This window comes from Schistocerca serialis, chromosome 9, assembly GCF_023864345.2.
Source record: "Schistocerca serialis cubense isolate TAMUIC-IGC-003099 chromosome 9, iqSchSeri2.2, whole genome shotgun sequence".
Lineage (NCBI taxonomy): Eukaryota > Metazoa > Arthropoda > Insecta > Orthoptera > Acrididae > Schistocerca > Schistocerca serialis.
The window spans coordinates 278,656,605-278,679,355 of NC_064646.1; the positions used below are offsets into that span (position 1 = coordinate 278,656,605).

General features: G+C 39.0%; 1 protein-coding gene across 1 annotated transcript in view; it reads right to left on the bottom strand.

The window, feature by feature from the left end:
• The window catches only part of LOC126419539 (dynein axonemal intermediate chain 7-like), a 770,648-nt gene that overhangs the window by 234,288 nt on the left and 513,609 nt on the right, over positions 1–22,751 (bottom strand). The window lies entirely within an intron of this gene.

Below are 22,751 nucleotides of genomic sequence, written 5' to 3' on the forward strand. Positions count from 1 at the left end.
TGGGTGAAGTAGTCTGGTTAGTAGTCTTTGTGCTGTGATGAAATATCCTTATATTCTAGCCTACTTAGTCTTAAGTTTAGTTCTACATTGTTGTAGTCAGCATGCCATGGTGTTTGGCCGACTTTTCCCTTCTGCTCTTTTTCTACATATGGGATGATTCCGCTATATTTATCTCGAAGTGCAGATGTCACCGGTGTGGTGTCTTGTTCCGTCTTCAATGGTGGTGAGGCTGATGAGCTGCTACCTGCGGCTCTTCTTCTTTCACCTTTACTTTTTCTTATGTTTACACTACCTATTGCACTGTCGTCACCTTTCTTTTTGCTATCACTATCTGTACACTCATCGTCACTATCGTGATCACCCGTAAGTAGGTTTGTGTCAAGGACTACTACCTTTTTCTTATATGTCTCGTTGCATGCGGTCATCTGTTGTGTTTCATTATGTTGTTGAGGTGTTATGCGTTGTTGTGTATGATCTGCAGGGTTAATTATCCCTCCAGATACAAAATTCACTGGTTTTATATGTCCTATACATCTTTTTGTATTATACCTTTTTGGTGTGTTGTCGTTTATTCTTTCTTCGCTGCTAGCTTTGGCATAGTCAGGTGTTGCGTGAGATTTCTGTGTATTGTCCATTTGTTCGTTTTCCGTGTGTTTGTTTAGGTTTACAGACTTGTCTGTGTTCGTGTTTGTTTGTGTGCTATTGTTTTGTATTTGATCGGTGTTGCTGTGTGCATTGTATAGCACTTCAAATTCCAGCTCGTCAATTCTCGCCTGCAGTGATTGCTGGTAGCTGACCCAGTATTGCATCTGTTTTTTAAGTTGTTTGGCTATGTTGTAATGTATAGCTCCATTAAGTACCATGTCGTCGATGAAGTCCATGGTATTTATATAACTGTCATGTAATGCGTGCATGCCTTGAAGAGATGGGATATCGTCTGTGTGTGTGGGGTGAGTGGGAAGCAGTCCCATCTGCCTGCGCCAGCTTATAGCTCTTTGGTGGTTTCGATTAATGGTCGATGGTGATTTATAGTTGGTTTTTTGCATTCTTGATTGGGGCAGTGTTGGGCTGCTTTCATTCTCCATAATCGAAGCTCTGTAGCAGTCGATCTTGGAGGAATTTATGTGTTTGGCAATCAAGACCTCTTCGTCTGGCACACAATTTGCCTCGGATTCTGCAGGGGATGCAGATGTCTTGTTCTGCTAGTTTGCACTGATTTCTTATGTGGCCCTTCCCTTTGCAATTGGAGCACGTGATTTCGGTGTCTTTACACTGCTTTGTGGTGTGTCCAATATCACAGCACTTGTAGCAGGTGGGGACTTGGGCGAAATTTTTGACAGTTAGGGACTGGAAATCTATATAGACTCTATCCCGTTTTGTCAAAATTTTGTGCAGATTCGGCGTGACTTCAATAACTTGATGATTGTATCCCCGCCCTCTTGGTCCTGTTCGGAATTTGATTTTTGTCTCTTTCAGGAAAGCCTCTTTCTCAACTTCCTCACTAAGGTTCAGTTCATAGAGGCTTTCAAGAAAGTCTTTGTCGCTGATTGTGTCTGGCACGTGGTGTATGATCACTAGCGGTCGTCTCTTCCGTGGTGGCTCGCACTTGATTGTGTTAATGTTCTCTGCTGACTCGAGCAGTTTTTTACAGTCGTCCTGTGTTGCAGTCTCAACTATGACAGCTGTTGCTGTAGTTTTGACTGCCTTAATTTTTATCTTGTCCTTTTTTGGGTCAAGTTTCTGTGTAAGGGTTTGTCGCACAGTTTTTGGGTCCTTATTTTCTGTCGAGGTGATGAAGAGTGTTGTCGCTTGTTTTGCTTTGGCGTGTTCTATTTTTAGTGTTTCTTTGGATTTCGGTTGGGATTTGGCGATACTGGCGAAAGTTGGTATTGCTGGGAGTATTGTCTCTGGTTTAATTGTTTTTGCCTCATCCAGTTCTTTCTGTAGTTCTTGGTTGTCTCTTTTTAGAGTAAAATTTTCTAGCCTGAACTCCTCTACTTGGACGGACAGCTTGTTATTCTCGTCTTTGAGAATATCAATCTGGCCCTTCAGTCTCGCATGTATGAGCGAGTCTGTTGCTTCAAGGTCATGTCTGGCTGCTGCAATTGTTTGTATTTCTACTTGTTGTCTTAGTCTTGCGTTTTCTTTTTCTAGGGCCTGAATTTGTCCCTCTAACCTAGCTTGTGTCACTGCGTTGCCGATTAGCTTATTTCTAAATGCTGACAGTATGGTCAGTGACACTTTTTTTGCTTCTAGTTCTGTTTGTATTTCAGCAATGAAGGTGTCGATGGCATCGACCTTTTCCTCGTCAATTTTATTGGGCTGATACAATGTATTACGTTATACAGTGCTGCTCAAGATTTTTCATCCTGCTGGTCCTCCCTGCCCTCTTCCCCCTCCACCCACCCCTCACGACTTCTCGCGGTTCTTATACACTCTTCCTAACTACTGATGTATTGTTGCGTATAATTCGATAACAGAAGCTGTTGATAATTACAAAAAAAGTTATGATCCGCTGGTTACAGTTGAAATGCATGGAATAAGATACAAAGACAATTACAGATTACTTGTTCTCATGGAAAAATACGTGAAATGACACTGTTAAACAATGATAATTAGATTTTAGCTAATTACACTAAAATAACGTTATACGAGATGTTCCTACCATGTTTCTGTTTCAAATATGAGTACATTATTTTTTTAGTGTGAACAGAATTTCAATATATAATACAACAGCCCAAATAAGCACTTTGTTTACATTGTTAATCTGGTTTTGTTTCATGAATTACTATACAAGATACTCAGATGTTTTTAGTTAGCCAATAGCAAAGTAAACTGACAATATGAAAAACCGAGTAGTTATAGGTTTGAAAGTTATTAATTACTATATATTTGGTATTTCTTTTCTTATTCAGTTGTTCATAAATGAAGAGCCCAAATTTGCATTTAAACAAATTAACAATACATTTTCGTAGCAATGGATGGAAGAAATGTTAGTGTGTACTTTGACATGAAGTTGTAGAAAATTATATTATACAGCTCAAAGGCCAAAATTACTTATATGAGTTCAACTTAATGACATAATAGCTAATCATGCAAACCAAATTTACTCCAAAATCATATAAATATGAGCTATTAATTGGCTATTACGTTTCATTTCCGAACAATATTTATTTTCCATGCCCTGCCCAACAACAGCAGCAAATATGTTGAAAAACTCATTCAGTTACCTGCTGTTTACTACAGACGGGTCTCCTCTGCCTGTAGTATCACTGATCAGAGTTAGAAGTTAAACTGTGCCGCTTATAGGACCCATGGAGAACACGCGAGGAGATATACCATGATATGCTTCTGTACTTGACAAGAATTTACAAAATGAATATCACCCGAGCTAAAACAATGGTAATGGAATGTAGTCGAATTACATTAGGCGATGTTGACAGAATATGATTAGGAAATGAGACACTTACAATGGCCAAAGTAGAGACGGTATAAAACGCAGGATGGCAATGGTAAGAGGGTGTGTGTTCAGTGCTTACGGGCGCTCAACGGCGAGGTTATCAGCGCCCTGCAATCTAATGGCAAGAAAAGCATTTCTGAAAAAGTTAAATTCGTTAACATCGAATTTAAATTTAAATCTTTTTTGAATATATTTGAAAGGCTTGTAGTCTTGTACAGTTGAAAAAGTGGATGACAACAAGGGAATGGAAGCCTTTCAAATGTGGTGCTAGAGAAGAGTGCTGAAGATTAGATAAGTAAATCGAATAACTAATAAGCAGGTACTAAATCTAACAGGGGGAAAGAGAAATGTACGGCACGACCAAATGAAGCGGTCAGTTAAAAGGCACATCCTGAGGCATCAAGGAAGTTGCAATTTGGCAGTGGAGGGTACTGTAGGGAATAAAAATTGTTCAGGGAGACGAAGGTTTGAATACAGTAAGCAGGTTCAAATGGATGTAGGTTGCAGTAGTTTTACAGAAATGAACAGGCTTGCACAGGATAGCAGCAGCAGAATAGTCTTCAGACACGAGACCACAACAACAACTACGATGTCCTGACGCCACGGTTCTGCTCGACTTCTAGAATACTACTTAGAATTACAGTGGTGGCAAAAAAAATTGTTTTCTCAAATTTGCCCATAAAATGGGAATCACCGAAGGTGTAAGAGCGCTGATAACCAAATGTGAGGAAATGTTGACTGATTTCTAATCTTGTACACGAACATCTATGGAATAGAAGAATAGAAAATGATGATAATGTGCATCGCTGTGGAGGACCGTTAATCAGCTGGTAACCGTGTGGTATCCGAGAGGACCAGGCCCCATGCGCAGACATAGGTTTTAGCCAGGGCCGATTTAAGGTATGGTGGGACCCTTAGCACCGTGGAGCCTTATTCAGCAGTAAGTACTCAAATATTTTAACATAATATTTGATTTACATATACAGGATGTTCGGAAATTCCCGATGCAAACTTCTAGGAATTGTAGAGGGTGGCGCGTACGTAATACGTTATTTTAGGAACCCATGTCCAGGAACGTCATTCACCGATGCCACAGAACGTCAAGTTACAGGTGCAGGCGCCCGCAAATGTACATGTATATACAGGGTGATTCTGATGACGATGTTAGAAACTGTCTAGGGTGATGGAGAAGAACAAATGTATCAATTTGAGATAAGGATCGCTGTACCGGAAACGAACGAGTCGAAAGTTGTAAACAAAAGCCGTTCTCATACTTCTGACAGAGGAATACGCATACTGGTACTGTTATTGTTAAGACTGGAGATTAGGGAAGTTTCAGAGGTGACAATATGGACCAAAACAAGGAATATGCCTAGTAAACATGGGCTCTAAAATGCATCTTAAGAGCTAGGATCACTTGTTCAACAGAGGAGATGTATTTCACAGTACCGAAGATGAACAAGTGCTCATATCTCTTCAGGTATGCATTTTAGAGGCCATGTTTATTGGACATTTTTTCCTTGTTTTGGTCCATACCACCATCTCTGAAGGTTGCCTGTCTTACAGTCTTAACAACAACTGTATCACTACATGTATTCCACTGCCAGAGGTATCAGAACGATTTTCGCTTATAACTTTCGACTCGTTCGTCTCCGGTACAATGACTCCTACCTTAAATTGATACATTTTTCCTTCTTATTTGTAACTTCGCCACGGAATCACCCTGTATATACGTACATTTACAGACACCGGCGCCTACAACTTTAACGCTCTTTAGCGTCTTTGGATGACGTTTCCAACATGGGTTCCTATTCAATATATTGTACACTCACTCTCCTCTAAAAGTCCTAGAAGTTTGTAGCGCGAATTTCAAACACACTGTATAATGAAGAATTCATACACTAAAAATAAATTGCATAGTTTACTTTTTAGTAGGTCCATTAACATAGTCTACTGTCTGGACAAGTAAAAGATGAATGTCACCCAATGTTTTGTGTTACATCCCTATGAAAGAATAACTGATGTAACTAACAATGAGACTGTGAAGGCGAGCACTGTCTCAGTTCGACCACCGGTCGTTCGATTCCGTTGATCAGCAAATTGAAAAAGTAAGAATGTAGGGAAATCAGTAAAGAGAAAGAAAGTGTTGTTAGGTAGTTCCCACGGAAGAGGTGTTGGCCAACTTTTGCGGGATGAACTAGGATCAGAATACCAGGTCACCAGTTTTATTTATTTATTTTTTTTAATCTAGTGTTGGTCTGGAGCAGGTGACAGAGGATTTAGGATCACTTCGCAAAGCTTTCACTAAGGAGGACACCGTGGTTATAGTGGGTCGGCCAGGTAATAGGACCGACAGAGATCCTGGGTACAGTGCAGAGTATGACCTGGCAACGTTTGCATCAGCATCGAAACATTGTAGTGTTGAGTTTGTATGTGTTCTTGGACGCCATGACCGACCTCATTTGAACTTGTCTGTCAGGAGAGTTAATTTGGAGTTGGAACGGCTGCTTATATCGGGTGCAGGGTTACATCTCTGAACATCATGTGACCACTGGTATACAGCTTTAAAGGGATACAGGATTTAGGTTAGCATCTCACTTTTGTAGAGCAGAAATGGAGAAAGGAGGAGTTGGCAAATTCATCAGGAACTGTCATAATTTTACGAACATAGACATTCACAAATTTTGCCTAGAACAGCATATGGAAGCATGTGCAACAGAAGTAGAATTTCACAAAAAATCCTTCATAATATTAAGTGTATATCGAGCACCTGCAGGTAACTTTAATCTGTCCATAAACCACCTTGAACCTGTACTGGCCCATTTAACAACAAAAACAAAGAAATAGTGGTTGCTGGGGACTTCAATGTAGATTTCCTTAAAGACACTCCCAATAAGAACTTATTTGAGTTATAACACTATCATTCAACTTAATTCCCACTGTAAAGTTCCCAATTAGCATAGCCAATTGCTCACAAACAGCCATTGATAATATTTTTATAGAAAAGTCCATGAACAAAATTATATTATCAAACCAATAGTCAATGGCCTCTCAGACGATGACATGCAGTTCCTCCTGTTAAATGTTAATACTGAACATGATATAAAATCTGTTAAATCTATACTCAAGAGGTTAATCACTAAGCAAAAAATTGATTATTTTAGGACACTCCTCAGAGACATTCGCTGGAGTGACGTTTACAATGCTCATGGCATGAATGAAAAATATAATACTTTTGCTAATAAAGTGCTTACCTTATTTGAACACTGTTTTCCCCCAAAACAAAGAAGCCATGGATTACTCAAGGAATAGAGGCATCTTATAAAACAAAAAGAAAACTGTATCTGTCAGTCCGAAACAGTTACGATGTTGATGCTATAGCACATTACAAGAAATAGCGCAAAATATTAAAATCTGTAATGCAGAAATCAAAGCAAATATATTACAGGGAAAAGATAGTCATATCAGATAACAAAACAAAGACAATATGGGAAATAGTGAAGGAGGAGGCCGATAGGACCATACATGTAGAGGGGTAAATAACACTAAGAATAAATGATACGTTGGTGAAAGATGTGTATAATGTTGCAGAAATTTTTAACTGCTACTAAAAGATGGGGTTGTCAGGTTCTGAATATGCTGCCATGAGATACCTCAGACCAGACATTTCAAGTAACCTCCATAATATGAATTTGACCCTCACTACCCCAGCAGAAATAATGTCCATCAGAAAATCTTTAAAATCAAAAACATCTAGTGGGTATGATGAAATATCAACAAAGTTAATTAAAGACTGTGATTCTGAGTTAAGTAACATATTAAGCTATCTGTGTAACCAGTCGTTTATCAGTGGAATATTTCGTGAATGGTTGATATATTTTGAAGATAATCCAGTGTTTAAGAAGGGAGATAAAGAAATAGCGTCAAATTTCGATACAATTTCACTTTTTGCTTTTAGAAAACGTAATGTATAATCGGCTATATAACCATCTTATCACAAATAACAAACTGTCAAAGTCGCAGTTCGGATTTCTAAAGCATTCTAATATTGAAAAGGCTATCTACACTTACAGTGAAAATGTACTTAGTTCATTAGACAAAAAATTGCAGGCAACTGATATATATTGTGATCTGTCAAAGGCATTTGACTGTGTAAATTGCAATATCCTTTAGGGTAAATTAGAGTATTATGGTGTAACAGGAAATGCTGCAAATGGCTCAAATCTTATATCTTTGGCAGGAAACAAAGGGTGTTATTAGGAAAGAGACATGTATTAAGCTATCAGGCATCATCTAACTGGGAACTAATTACATGTGGGGTCGAATAAGGTTCCATTTTAGGTCCCTTACTTTTTCTTGTGTATATCAATGATCTTTCATCAGTAACATTACCAGATGTCAAGTTTGTTTTGTTTGCCGATGATACAAACATTGCAATAAATAGCAAATCAATTGTAGTCTTAGAAAGATCGGCTAATAAAATATTTGTGAATAGTAATCTCTGGTTCCTAGCCAATTCTTTGTCACTAAACTTTGAAAAAACACACTACATGCAGTTCAGAACTTGTAAGGGGTGTCCCACGAGTATATGCCTAACATATGATGACAAGAAGATTACACCTTGATAATAAATTCAACTGGGAGAAGCACACCACAGAACCGCTGAAGCGTCTAAACAAATGTCTATTTGCAATGAGAATTCTGTCAGACATAGAGGATATAAAAATGTAGAAGCTGCCATAGAACGCATACTTTCACTCCATAATGACATATGGGGTTATTTTTTGGGGTAATTCATAAAACCAAGCTAAAGTTTTTTTGGGTACAAAAACGTGCAATAAGAGTTATATGTGGTGTGAACTCGAGAATATCCTGCAGAGGCTGTTTAGGAAACTAGGGATACTAGGTATGGCTTCCCAATATATTTATTTCTTAATGAAATTTGTCATTAAAAATATATCGCATTTTCAAACCAACAGCTGAGTTCATGGAATCAATACAAGAAATAAGAATAATCTTCACAAGGACTTCAAAGCACTTACTTTTGTACAAAAAGGTGTGCAATATTCAGGAACATACATTTTCAATAACTTGCTAAGTGCCATAAAAAGCTTAACAACCAATGAAATTGAGTTTAAGAGAAGCCTAAAGGATTTATTGGTGTCCAACTCCTTCTACTCCATTGATGAATTTCTCAGTAGAACCAACTGATTTTTGTACATAACGTACAATCTAACTTCTGCACCATTTCAGTGCAGTAATGTGTACATTGTAAATAAGTATTTTAGTAGTTCTATTATATGTTTATCACCCTATAATTAAAAAAACCTTTTTTATTATTTATTAATGAGATCTTAGTAAATGATCTGGGACCTGTGGAAGGTACATTAGCTTATTTGTTTTAGTTGTAAATATTTGTCATATATTATTGGTTTTCTAACATGTCGTGTAGACAGACCACGATCAGAAGAAAATTCACACAAGTATGCTAGATTCCGAATTTTTGCAATCTGTGTCACGTCTGGTAAGGGATCTATCCTTCCTCCCTGTAACTCCGCATGCTACCCTATCTCATTCAAATCTTTTCCTGAAACTGACGTTTACATTTCTAAAGCCATATGTTGAGCAAGCATTATGGTGGCGACTCGAATCGCAGTCTATTACCAGTTTCATACGCTAAATACAAAAAGAAAAGAAAAAAAAACTACGGGGTAATTCGAGTAGTATCGAGCAAACGCTGTTTCTAAATTCTAACATTGACGGCAGATACTGTTGCGTTACTGCAATGTCAACTGTCAAAGAATAACACCTCTAAAGTGATTTTGAATCAAAGTAACACGCGTTTCGGAGTCGCAACAACCTGTCTCTTTCAAGTGAGCTTTTTGGTGCACGAACTTAGCCTTTTTAAAAGTATGTACCATCACATTTTTAATGTATCTTTAGATACAATTCATATTATTGCCAATATTATAGGATGTGACGATATCTATCTCAGATAATAACAATAGGACTGTTAAGCTATCACAGTGATACTTTCAAGATGTAGCAATTTGTACCGTACAAATCAGAAAGCGTGCAAACTTGAATTTTAGATGTAGATGTCACGACTACATAAAAGGGATGAAAATAACATCACTGAAAAACCGTTTACCGTCATGTCGTTCTGAAGCATGTTTTGCGAAACACAAAATGTGTTTTTATAATGCTTTCACTAAAATTAGGATTTGTAATGGAGATGTTGGAGGAGGAAAACTACGAAGTAGACATACGTTTTATGTCATCGTTACCTTCTTCCCTTCAAAGTCTTAATAATTCCTGAAAATTACAAGTAAAAATGACATTTTCACAAGCGTCATATGATGTTGAGCATGTAACCCCTGCAGGAACCACTACGAAACGTACATGCACTAATTCAGAATCCTAAATATGCGTGTCGTCATTTGTTTGTGTTTACATTCCAGTAGAATTTCACGTTGTTAAAGGAGTGGAAAACAGCAATAATGATGATGAGTGTAATTTAATTACTTTAGGAGCTTATGTAGCAAATATTAAATAAAATCTCACTTTCCAAACCGACATTGTTTTTCATGTATATACTTTTCTGTATATAACTAAAAGCCTTACTACACTTGATACAGTATCACGAACGACAATCCGACACGTAACATAAGATGAAGTAATAGCAAGTAACTTATTAAAGCTGTTGACCGAAATTCTAGTGTAATCTCAAAAATTCGAACAATGTATCCTCAATTCTTAACACGACCAGTTAACTGATTTCACTTGTTAGTATATGTACCCAATACTTTGTCCGCTGTTTCTACTGCTTCAGTTTTATAAGCAGAACACAAACACTTGCTACTACTTCCAAATCCGTATTTAAGTAAATTTTGAACTGATACATGCATCGTTAATACGTGAGAACCACCATCACTTGACTTAAAAACGTTACTGCGCGATGTTCGACATGGTGTAGTCGGCATATTAAACAATCGCTCATGCACGTCTAACCTACTAGAGTCCGTCTTCCAAAACATCATTGCACGCAGATTTGTCGAATGTAGTCGGCGGACAGAAAAATCGTTAATGCACGTCTAACCTAGAACCTGCTCTCCTGTCACGTTACTAAATGTGGAATTCAAGATCTACACGCACCTGATTAGCAAACAAGAATGTCACATTTCATAATGTGGGGTCAAATCACGCCAATGCGGTAGCGGGTCAGTCGATGGTAGACTTTCGGTCTCCTAACAGAAACGTTGTTCGCATGACTTAGGAATCAAAAGCCAAATTAGGCATTTTTTCGCACACAGCTATCTGCAGTGAAAATAAACGCAACAGTACAGGGGCGTCCCAAAAAGAATGACCCGATTTTAACTTGTAATAATATTGATACAAGTGTCACTTCACTAGGTAACTGAAACAGCGCTAGACGTAATCGGCATGGTCTACAGTTTCAGAAAAAATCCGCTAGATGTCGCTAAGAGCGGTGACATGAAGCGCGAACGTGGAAGATGACACTTTTATGTCACGGTTGATATTCAGCGATGAGGTAACTTTCAACATTAGCGGCAAGCTTCACCATCATAATGTGCGTATATGGGGGCTCAAAAATCCTCATGAAACAACTGATGACGAACGTGATTAACCAAAAGTGAATGTTTTTTGTGCTGTTTCGCAAAGCAAGGTTTATGGACCCTACAATTTTGGGGAAGAAACCATAACAGGACACTCATATCTTGCAATGCTACAGAACTGGTTATTCCCACATCTTGACTCTGACAATTTCATCTGTTAGCAAGATGGAGCACCACCGCACTGGCACAACAACATGCACAGTTTCCTCAAGGCCAACGTGCCTCAACGTTGGATAGGGCGCACAGGACCGCGAGACCAGGCTTACTCTTGGCCCCCTAAGTCCCCTGACTTAACACCATGTGATTTCAAACTGTGGGGATATGTTAAACAATGTGTCACGTTCCTCCCTTACCTAGTGGCATTGATGAACTAAAAACCAGAGTATCAGCTTTAGTGACAGAAGACACCTTACACTCAGTTTGGGATGAATTCGGCTATCAGCTAGACGTTGTCCGTGCAGCCAAAGGACATATTGAACATTTATGATGGATTTTTATGAACTTCTGCCTTTTCTGAGTAATTTAGTATCCAATTTGTTGCTGTTAAGCTCTTCTTCCTAATAAAAAATTCTATTTAACATTGGGTCATTCTTTTTGGGATACCCTCTACTTTACCAGGGTTTGTGGGTCTTTTAGACACGCATGGGAAAATCTGCACTCAGGTAAAGATAAGCTATACATACTTTTCCATGGCAAAAACCGTATTTACAAATTGCTTCGCAGACATTTTGCATCCTACGTTTTACTAACAGAGAACCACAATGTTGGAGGGTGATGTCATTACCTTCTTCAACAACAGTGGATAGCACAAAACTAGTAAACCCCTTGTTTCTTAAATAATCGAACCCCCATGTACACTGAGGTGGCAAGAAGTCATGGGATACTAGTAAACCCCCTATTTCTTAAATAATCGAACCCCCATGTACACTGAGGTGGCAAGAGGTCATGGGATAGCGATGCACACATATACAGATGGCGGCAGTATCGCGTATACAGGGTATAAAAGGGCAGTGCCTTGGCGGAGCTGTCATGGGTACTCAGGTAGTTCATATGAAAAGGTTTCTGATGGATGACCGCACGTTGGGAATTAACAGACTTTGAACGCGGAATGGTAGATGGAGCCAGACGCATGGGGTATTTCATTTCAGAAATCGTTAGGGAATCCAATATTCCGAGTTCCATAGTGTCAAGAGTGTGCCGAGAATACCACATTTCAGGCATTTCCTCTCACCACAGACAACGCAGTGTCTTCTCTTAACGACAGGGAGCAGCGGCGTTTGCGTAGAGTTGTCAGTGCTAACAGACAAGCAACAATGGGTGAAATAACTGCAGAAACCAATGTGTATTCGTTATGACAGTGTGGCGAAATTTGGCGTTAACGGTGAAAGGAGAAGACAACTGATGTGAGTGTCTTTGCTAACAGCACAAAATCGCTGGCAGCGCCTCTCCTGGGCCCCATGACGATGTTGGACCCTAGACGACTGGAAAACGGTGGCTTAATTGATGAGCCCCAATTACAGCAGGTAATAGGCGATAATAGGGTTCGAATGTGGGATAAACCCCACGAAGCCATGGACCCAAGCTGTCAACAAGGCACTGTGCAAGTTGGTGGTGACACTCTAATGGTGTGGGTTGTGTTTACATGGACTAGACTGGGTCGTCTGGATATTTGTCCACATGTAGACCATTTGCAGTCATTCATGGACGTCATGTTCCCAACAAGCGATGAAATTTTTATAGATGACAATGTGCTGTGTCACTGGCCACAGTAGTTCACAGCTGGTTTGAAGAACATTCTGGACAATTCGAGCGAATGGTTTGGCTATCCATATCTCCTGACATGACTCCAACCGGACATTTATGGGACATAATCGAGAAGTCAGTTCTTTCACAAAATCCTGCACCAGCACCACTTGTGCAATTATGGACGGCTATAGAGGCGGCATGACTCAATATCTCTACAGGGGACTTCCAACGACTTGTCGAATCCATGCCACATCAAGTTGCTGTACTACACCGCGCAGAAGGTCCGACACGACATTAGGAGGTATCTTATAATTGTTTTGTTACTTCAGTGTATAAAACAGTCTCACTTCTGATTACTTTACAAAAGAGTTAATGTGTTACATATTCTATGTCAAGCATATAAACGATATAAAGTTTCGCAAAGGTTTGAAACTATGGCAAAGTTTGTTGCAAGTCACTAAGTGCTCTCATTCTCAAATACTTTATGAATATAGTCTGAGTATTTGTGCGCGGTGAGTTTGCTGCCCCAAAACACATGCACAGTTCGTAAGACCCGCAGGTTCGAATCCTGCCTCAGGCATGGATGTGTGTAATATCCTTAGGTTAGTTAGGTTTAAGTAGTAGGAATGATGACCTCAGATGTTAAGTCCCGTAGTGCTCAGAGCCATCTGAACCATTTTTTGAAATATTTAAAATCAGATGTTTTTGTTGTCCCTGGAAACTATTAGACAGGCAACCAACCTGCAACTAGATCCAGGTTCCGTGCCCCGGAATAGTCGTTTATAAAATATGCTTGGCCATTAATGAGGGAAAACTCTCCAAAATCTCCCGGAGCCAAGGGAATATTTAGTTTCAAGGATATTTTTGGTACATGATATGCATCCGCAATTACGAATACGAACAACCATCAGCTGTATAAGGGAATCTCGATCGGTCGTCTAATCATTAGGCTATCTATATTCGCTTCACGACCAGCCCAAAACTTCCGTAGGTCGTCAACCACGTGTCTGCAACCTACACTCGTACATCTATTACGTATGTTCCTGTGCAAGGGAGACAATTTAACTGAAAGTCGTCTGTCCTTTTTCAGCGGATCAATACGCCACTGCAGCGCCTAATTTTTTTTAAAAAGAATGATGCAATGATGTTCTTTCGGACGCGCAAAGACTACATCCGTTATGAAATATATTCTCATTTAAGGCGACCGCTTGCATAAAGCGGGAAATCTGGGTTCGAGTCCAGGTAAGGCACGAATTTCCACTGTTGTCATTCCCTTGTAAAGCTGATGGTAGTTCGTTTTCGCAACGATGAATAAATTTCACATGTTTCATAACAGCTTTAGTTGCTGCAGTGCCCACCCCTTCAGACATACATAAAGGCGTCCATGTCCGGAGGAAAGTTGCACCGTTCTTCTTAACATCAAACGCTGCTATATCGAAGATTTTTAGTTTTCGAGAAGAGTTTATCTTCCTTCTGGTTTGGTTTTCAAAGAGATCTTAAGTTTAAGGAAGAATTTAGTATCTATCGTCCATCAAAAATTTTGTCTGGAAAAGTAATTTAGTCTTCAAGAGGCATTTTAGTTCCGCTTTTATAGTTTTTTATTGACATAACCAGCGGGAGAAGGGGGCGCGATGGGTGGCAACTGCACCTCCTCCCCCTCCTTCCAACAGTGAAAAAATAATCTTCACAATCCAAACTTGCATCCTCCCCCGCTAAACAAACAGATATTTGAATTCAGTAGCAGTTCGAAGTAGGATTGAACATGTAATGGGTTTGCCGATGATAGCTGATGTACCCGGAACCACTTGCCGTGAAATCACCTCTATGCATAAAAGGCACTATCCTGACTGATTCATCATCGCCTAGCCAAAACCGCCAAGGATAGTAACTTGAAATGTGAAGGTGTGGATCTTATATTGTAGGCGTCGTTTTAGAAGGGAGTTTTCGAAATTCCAACCCTACGGGAGTGAAAGAGAGGATGAAATGTCGCTATTGAGGCAATTTTTAAGCCAGACCTATGAAAACTGGTACTTGGTTTCTCGATCAAAAATAAAGAAATACTTGTTTCAGCGTTTTTGAAAATTTAGCCCTATGGGCGTGAAATAGCGTTTTTAAAAATATATATCGTTATTAAATCAACTACTTAAGTATTTTAAAGCTACTTCTGTGTACATTGGTTCAAATAAAAATTATGTATTTCAGTGTTTTTGAAAATTAAAGCTCAGAGGGGGGGGGGGGTGAAACAGCAGATGAGATTTTTTATGAAAATACTTTATTATGGAAAAATGTTTAAAACTTTCAGTTTGACTTCTCAGCTGAAAATAAAAAAAATACGTGTTCAACTGTTTTTTGGAAATTCAACCCCTATGAGGGATGAAAGATTTTATGGAAATATTACATTGTGCAAGCGTTTTTGAAGCTCAGTCTATGAAAATTTGTATTTGGCCTCTCTGTTAGAAATAAAACATAAAAATGTCACTGTTTTTGGAAATTAAACCCCTAAGGGGTTGAAATAGTGTAAGAGTTACTGACTCATTATCGCCCAGATAAAACTGCTGATGGAAACTTGAAGTTTGGAGAGGGTGCGGATCTTATACTGTGGGCATTGTTTAAGAAGGATTGTCCAAAGTTCCACTCCCAATATGGTGAAATAGGATATGAAAGGCTTTTGGAAAGTATATCACTATTAAGGGAATTTTCAGGCTCGAATTACGAGTGTTTCAGGAGTTTTGGAAATTCAACCACTAAGGGGGTAAAATAGTGGGTGAAAGTATTTTTGAAAAAGAGCCACCACAGGATTTTAAGGTTACATCTATGACAGTCGGTATTTGATTTCTCTGTAAGAAATAAAACAATACGTGTTTCAGTGTTTCTGGGAATTCAGTCCCTAAGGGAGTGCAGTAGAGGATGAAAATTTTGATGCTTCGTTACACTAAAAAAATTTAAATGTAAATTTATGAAAATTGGTATTTCACTTCTCAGTTAGAAATAAAGAAATATTTGTTTGGGGATGAAAGTTGACATGGAAATATCTCCAAAAGAACGCAAAACACGTGATTAAGAAATGCTTTGGATTCCCGCTACCAGAATCTCTTTTTGGTCAAGTACATTCGGAAAAGACTATGCTTATAAGGCCTTTATTAGCGTGAAAAGTGTAGAATATGTTACAGTTCGTGAGCAACATAAAAATTCGATTAAATAAAAACAAAAAAACTATCTGCAGGCCATACAGTCTATGCGAACCAAGCAGCAGGCACTAAGCTAGCCCTACCATATTCATCATTCCTTGCAAAAGCCATCTGAGTAGCCTCCTATCTCTCACCCCTTAGCTTAGAATCTGAGCACTCCTTGGATTCTTTCATAAACATAGAACGTTGGAGTTATACAGGGTGCAGCAGTACCGACTAAGCAGTTTTAAGGAGCAATAAAAAGTAAATCTGTAGGTATAGAGAAAAAAATTCTTAATTAGTACAATATACCATTTTACATTCATTTAGTTTTGAAAATAATGTCCTCAAGATGGCGGCCGTTAGCATCAATACGCTGTTGTAGACAATCCCTGAAGTTTCGAGCAGCTCTTGCACACATATCGCGGGATGTGGCGTTCACTTCGTCGATAATCCGCTCTTTTAACCCTGGTAGGGTGTGAGGGCGGCTTTTGAAAACCTTTTCCTTCAGATATCCCCCAAGAAAGTAGTCACAAATGCTCAAATCAGGTGACCCTGCAGGCCACCTGACATCACTCCTGAAAGATACAAGGCGTCCTGGAAACATTTCTCTCAAAACATCAAGCGAAATTCGAGCTGTACGAGCAGTAGCTCCATCCTGTTGGAACCACAAGTCCCCTAGTCTAAGTTCTTCCACAGTCTCGTCCATTCTGGGTTGCAGAAAATGTTGCAACATTGAAACATACTGTGTGGAATTCAGTGTCACGGTCACTTCTTCCTCAAAAAAGTAAGGGCCTACCACGCCAAATTGTGATATGGCACACCACACTGTTACTTTAAGAGAATGTTGCAGTCTTTCATGAATAATTCGGGGGTTATTTTCAGCCCAGTAGCGAAAGTTTTGCTTATTCACACAACCACTAAGATGAAAATGTGCCTCATCACTACTGAAGAAAGCTACATTCGGACGGATCTGAGCAAGCATTCGCTCATACAGATTTTGACGATTGGCACAGTCTGCTGGGCGTAATTCATGAGCAAACATTATTTTGAAAGGATGGAACTTCAAATCGGATTCCATAATCTTTCTCAATCTGCAGTCTGAAATCCCAAATTCAACAGCATGTCGTCGAGCAGAACGTTGCGGCGATTGTTGAACTGATGTTCTCACCCGCTGCACATTCTATTCGTAGTGTGCTACCAGTTTCCTCCAACTGCCGAACCCAGGACCGAATTGCGTTTGCATTACGAACGGCATTGTTGCTTGGAATGTTGAACTGTTGCCGAGAAGCTCGTTGTTTAGTAATCACAGATCTGTTGTTTTCATAATAAGCGCGAACGGCAAAAACTCGATGTGCACCGGTCCAAACCATACTGGCTACTGAAATGGACAACGGCATACCAGGTGCAACTGCCTACCCCCACCACAGCCTCAGCGGTAATCAATAGAAACTGCTTAGTCGGTTCTGTCGCGCCCTGTGTTACATCTGCAACCAGAGTTATAGAATATTTGCAAAATTGGTTTGAAGAGAACAAATTAACCATAAATATCTCTAAAACTAATGATATCCATTACAGGAAAGCAAAGTCACACTCTGATCTAGATCTTAGAATACAAAATAAAGAAATTGTGAGAGTTGCTACCACAAAATTCTTAGGTGTACATATAGATGAAAATTTAGACTGGAAATCCCATATCCTGTATCTCTCGCATAAGTTAAGCTCTGTTTGCTTTGCTTTACGCGTTATTAGCTTTGTATGTAGTAGGGAATGTAGCAGAGCTGTTTACTTTGCTTATATACATTCTGCTATTACCTATGGCCTCATCTTCTGGGGTCATAGTAAGAAAAATCTCAAAACCATCTTCACTCTACAAAAACGAGCTGTTAGAATAATTACCAACAGTTCAAGGCTAACTCCTTCAAAGCAATTATTTAAACAGCTGAATATTCTACCCCTACCATGCCTCTATATACAAAAAAGCGTAATTAATGTAAAACGAAATATTAATAATTTCCAATCCAACTCGGATCTACATACTTACAACACAAGAAAGTGCAATGACATTCATATAAAAAGAGTTAACAAGGCTTTGGCGCAGAAACAAACAAACATACAAGGAAGCAGATTGTATAACAAACTACCGGTAAAGATAAAAGAAATAAAAAAATTGTCTTCATTTAAAGAAGCAGTATTCATATTTTTAATGACCAACTGCTATTATAGTGTAAAAGAATACCTGGAATAGCTTCATACTAAACAATTATATTGATGTACTCTGTGCCAATAGTAATTTTTATCTGACTGTTGCTATGATCTAAATAAATAATATGTACAAAAGTGCTAGAATTGTATGTGTTATATCTAAATGTCAACTGTGTATTCCATGTAAAAAGTCTTTCTCAAACATCAATGTAAATAATCAAAGTTGTACATGCTATTTCAATGTGGTCTGATGTTATGTAGTCCGCTATGCACATCTGTATTTTGTATAGTATTGTTCACCCTATATGTGTGTATATATATATACTATGTATTTTTTGACGAAATCCATGCAATGTAAATTGTCTCTGGATGAATAAACTACTACTACTACTACTACTACTCCCGCTACCAAGAGAAAAAAAATCACGAGAACAGTGATACGTTTTAAGGCAAAAACGACGCACCACGAAAGAATTATCCCAATGGGACAGAAATCGGTAGACGTGATTTACTTGTACAGAAAAACACACAAATACAATTCTAGAAAAATTGGATGATTTATTCCAGAGAAAGAGCGTCACAAATTCAGCAAGTTAGTAACGCATTGGTACACCTCCGACTCTTATGCAAGCAGTTATTTGGCTTCGATTGATTGATAGAGTTCTTGGTTGGCCCTCCTGAGGAAAATAGTTTTACGGTTATAGTCCTTTAAAGGTAGCATATTGCATGCTTACTGATTAGCTTCAACATCTACATTTATCATCTATACTCTGCAAGCCACAGTGATGTGCATTGCAGAGGTTACGTCCCATCGTACCAGTTATTAGGGTTTCTTCTCGTTCCATTCACTTATGGAGTGAGGGAAGAATGGTTGTTTAAACGCCTCTATGCGTGTAATAATTATTCTAATTCTATCCTCACGATCCCCATGTGAGCGTTATGTAGGGGATTGTAATACATTCATAGATCGCCATTTAAAACTGGTCCGTCAAACTTTGTTAATAGACTTTCTCAGGACAGTTTACGTCTCTCTTCCAGAAACTGCCCGTTCAGTTTCTTCACTATCTCTGTGACAGTTTCCCACGGATCAAACAAACATGTGACCATTCGTGCTGCTCTTCTCTGTACGTGTTCCATATCCTCTGTTAGTCCTATCAGGTATGGGTCCGCCACACTTGAGCAATGTTCTAGAACTGGATGCACGAATAATTTGTAAGTAATCTCCTATGTAGACTGCTTGTACTTCCCCAGTATTATGCCAATAAACTGACGTCTACCATTTACCTTACCCATGACTGAACCTACATGATTTTATATCCGTACAAACTTTTACACTCAGTTATAGTAGGAGTTTGGCGTTTCCAACAGTGACCCATTGATGTCATAGTCGTAGGATATTACTTCTTTTCGTTTTAGGAAGTGCACAATTTTATATTTACATTTTACATTTGAATTTACACTTTATATTTAAAGCAAGTAGTCAGTTTTTGCACCACTTCTTTCAGTAGTAGTGCATATACTCTACGATACATTATAGTTCGAAGAGTGGCTAGCTCAGCCGCAAATACAATACAGATTTTGGCGAGGATTCCATCGGACCCTGGAACTTTGTTCAATTTTGACGACTTCATCTGTTTCTCGACACTACTGACACTAATTCGTCTTTCATTCATCTTTTCAGTGGTACGAACATTAAACGAGGACATTCTCCTGGATTTTTCTTTGTAAAGGAACATATGATAATGGAATTAAGAATTTAAGCTTTAGCTTTGCCACTCTCAATTGCAGTTGCTGTCTCATTCGTTAGGGACTAGACACTAACTTCAATGTCGCTGACAACCGTTACATACGAGCAGACTTCCTTTGGGTTGCATGTAAGATCATTTGACAATATTCTGCTACAGCAATTAATTAAGGCTTCACAAATCGCTCTCTTGACAGCCAGATGCGTTTCATTCAGCATCCCTCTATCTGTTTATTTACAGTGAATGTGTACCATGGATTTCAGGATGATTGGGGAACTTATGTAAAAGTGAACTAAGGTTTTCTCTAAATTTTCTGGTTGCATCAGGAGATGAGTCCGGGGGGCGATAGAAGGATCCAATTATCATTTTAGGCAAATCCCTGATACTGAGTCTTGCCCAAACAATCTCACATGCAGCTTCAGTTTCTACCTCGTTGGGTTTGAGTTTCTTGTCTGTTGCAACAAATACCCCACCTCCATTTTCTGTTTGCCCATCCCTTCGATACACCATACACTAAAATATTCCCAAAAATTCTCACTGCTATCAATTTCAGATTTCAACCAGCTGTCTGTACCCAGTCCTATGTGGGCTTCACTGCTTTTCATAAGCACAAACTCTGGCACTTTGTTGCGAATGCTTTGGCAGTTTACCATTATAATACTCTCTCCTGTGGAATGCATTTCTTTTGACGTTACACTGATACTTCCGGGTTTCTGACAGCTATCGTTATCTGGATTGGATAGTGTGTGGCCTAATCTACAAAAAACTCTTGTGTGCATGCCACACACAATCAGCTACCTGAGTAGCAATTTCTGATGTGTGCACACCTGACCCATTTAGGGGCTCTACAATTCTCGACCCTACAGCGAATGACCAGGAAGTCACTGCCTAACTTCTCACAGAACTTCCGAAGTCTCCGGTTCAGTCCCTCCACTCAACTCAGAACCAAAGGGCCACAATCAGTTCCGAGGAAAATTGTACAAATTATGAGCTTCTTTGAAACTCCATGCATTAGGCTGGTCTTCTCAACATTCTCTGCCAGTTGTTGGAATGACCCAAGTATGGACTCAGAGCCCTGATAACATGCGTCAAATGTTCCAACATGCACAACAATCTGAAGTTTGGTCGTACCCTTTTCCGTCAATGTCTGCGGGAACAACCTCTTCAACATGTTGAATTAGGCCCCCAGGCATATACACTGAGTGCACATGGTGTCCTTTCCTGTTCATTGGTGCCTTTTCCCTGAAGGGTACCATCATTCACCGAATATTTGAACTAATGACGATTAATAGACACTAACCGTTTACATTTGCCTCCTCTGCAGAGGAGGCAGGATCCACAGGAGAGGATAGTACTTGACGTACCTCTAGTACAAGTATCACAGGTACACGACTCTCTGGAACTCTTCCAATGCACCGATTTGCAGCAGCTGCCAATCTTTTGACAGCAGTCAGGGTCAGCAAACTCATCCCCTAATCCAGAACAGCATTCACTGTGGGGCTGCATTTTGGCCAGTGCAATGTATTACAGGGCAGGGAAAAAATAAGTTTAAATTAAGCCCACTGATTATCTTTTAATCTGTTGAGCTAAAAAGTTGCTAATTCCCTATAAGAACTGAAGCAAATACACAAAACGAGATTTCTATTAAGTGAACGGAAAAACCTATGGTAAAGGTTAATGGGTAATACATAAAAGACTGTCTCATTTTCTTAATAAAAATAAAATTCTAGTTAATGGGCAAAACGGTTTTAGGAAAAACAGGTCAACTGACACAGCAATTTATAACTTTTTAAAACTGATCATGAATTCTGTTGACAAAAATGAATTAAACTGTGGCCTGTTTTTGGACCTGTCTAAGGCTTTCGATGTCATTGACCATAATTTACTGCTCAGGAAACTATATTACTCTGGGGTTCGTGGAGTAGCACATGATTGGTTCAAATCCTATCTTTCTAATCAGTATCAGAAGGCAGAGACACAGCGTGCGGGTAAAGTCTACTGATCAGCATACCACAGAGTCAGGTTTGGTGAGCCGCAGGGCTCTGTACTAGGGCCATTGCTGTTCTTAATATTTATAAGTCATTTGCCAAGCCATACATCAAAAGCAGCTGCAGTATTATTTGCCGACGACACCAGTCTGTTTGTGAAAGCTACGAATGAAACTGACTTACTGGAGAGAGTCACAGTAGCCACAGAAGAAGCAAACATGTGGTTTACAAACAACAAATTAATTGTTAATGACAAAAGAACAGTTTGGATGAACTTCAGACGTATAACAAACAAAGTAAAGTCTGACCTAACTGTAGAACATGGGCAGAGTAAGATAGAGCAAACCTCCCATACTAAATTTTTAGTATTTGGCTAGATGAATATTTAACGTGGGAGAAATACACAGAAATGTTAAACAAAAAATCAAGTCAGTATTGTTATGTGCTTAGAATACTAAAAAATTCCTGTAGTGCTGATGCAGAGTTATGTTCATACTTTGCACTCATGCATAGCACACTAAGATATGGTATCATATTTTGGGGGAATACCAGTTTGGCCAAACACTCGTTTGTGTTTCAAAAGAGGGCAATAAGGATATTCAGAGGTATGACACACAGTGAATCGTATAAAAAAGTTTTCAAGGAACTGCAAATCATGACTCTCCCATTTATCTATATTTATGAAAGTATATATTTAATGAAGGCACACCAGGAACAGTCTTTGCTAAACAGTCAAGTTCATAATTACAAAACGAGTAATAGAGACGACATTCATAGAGAAAGTCACAAAAGTTATGTATCAA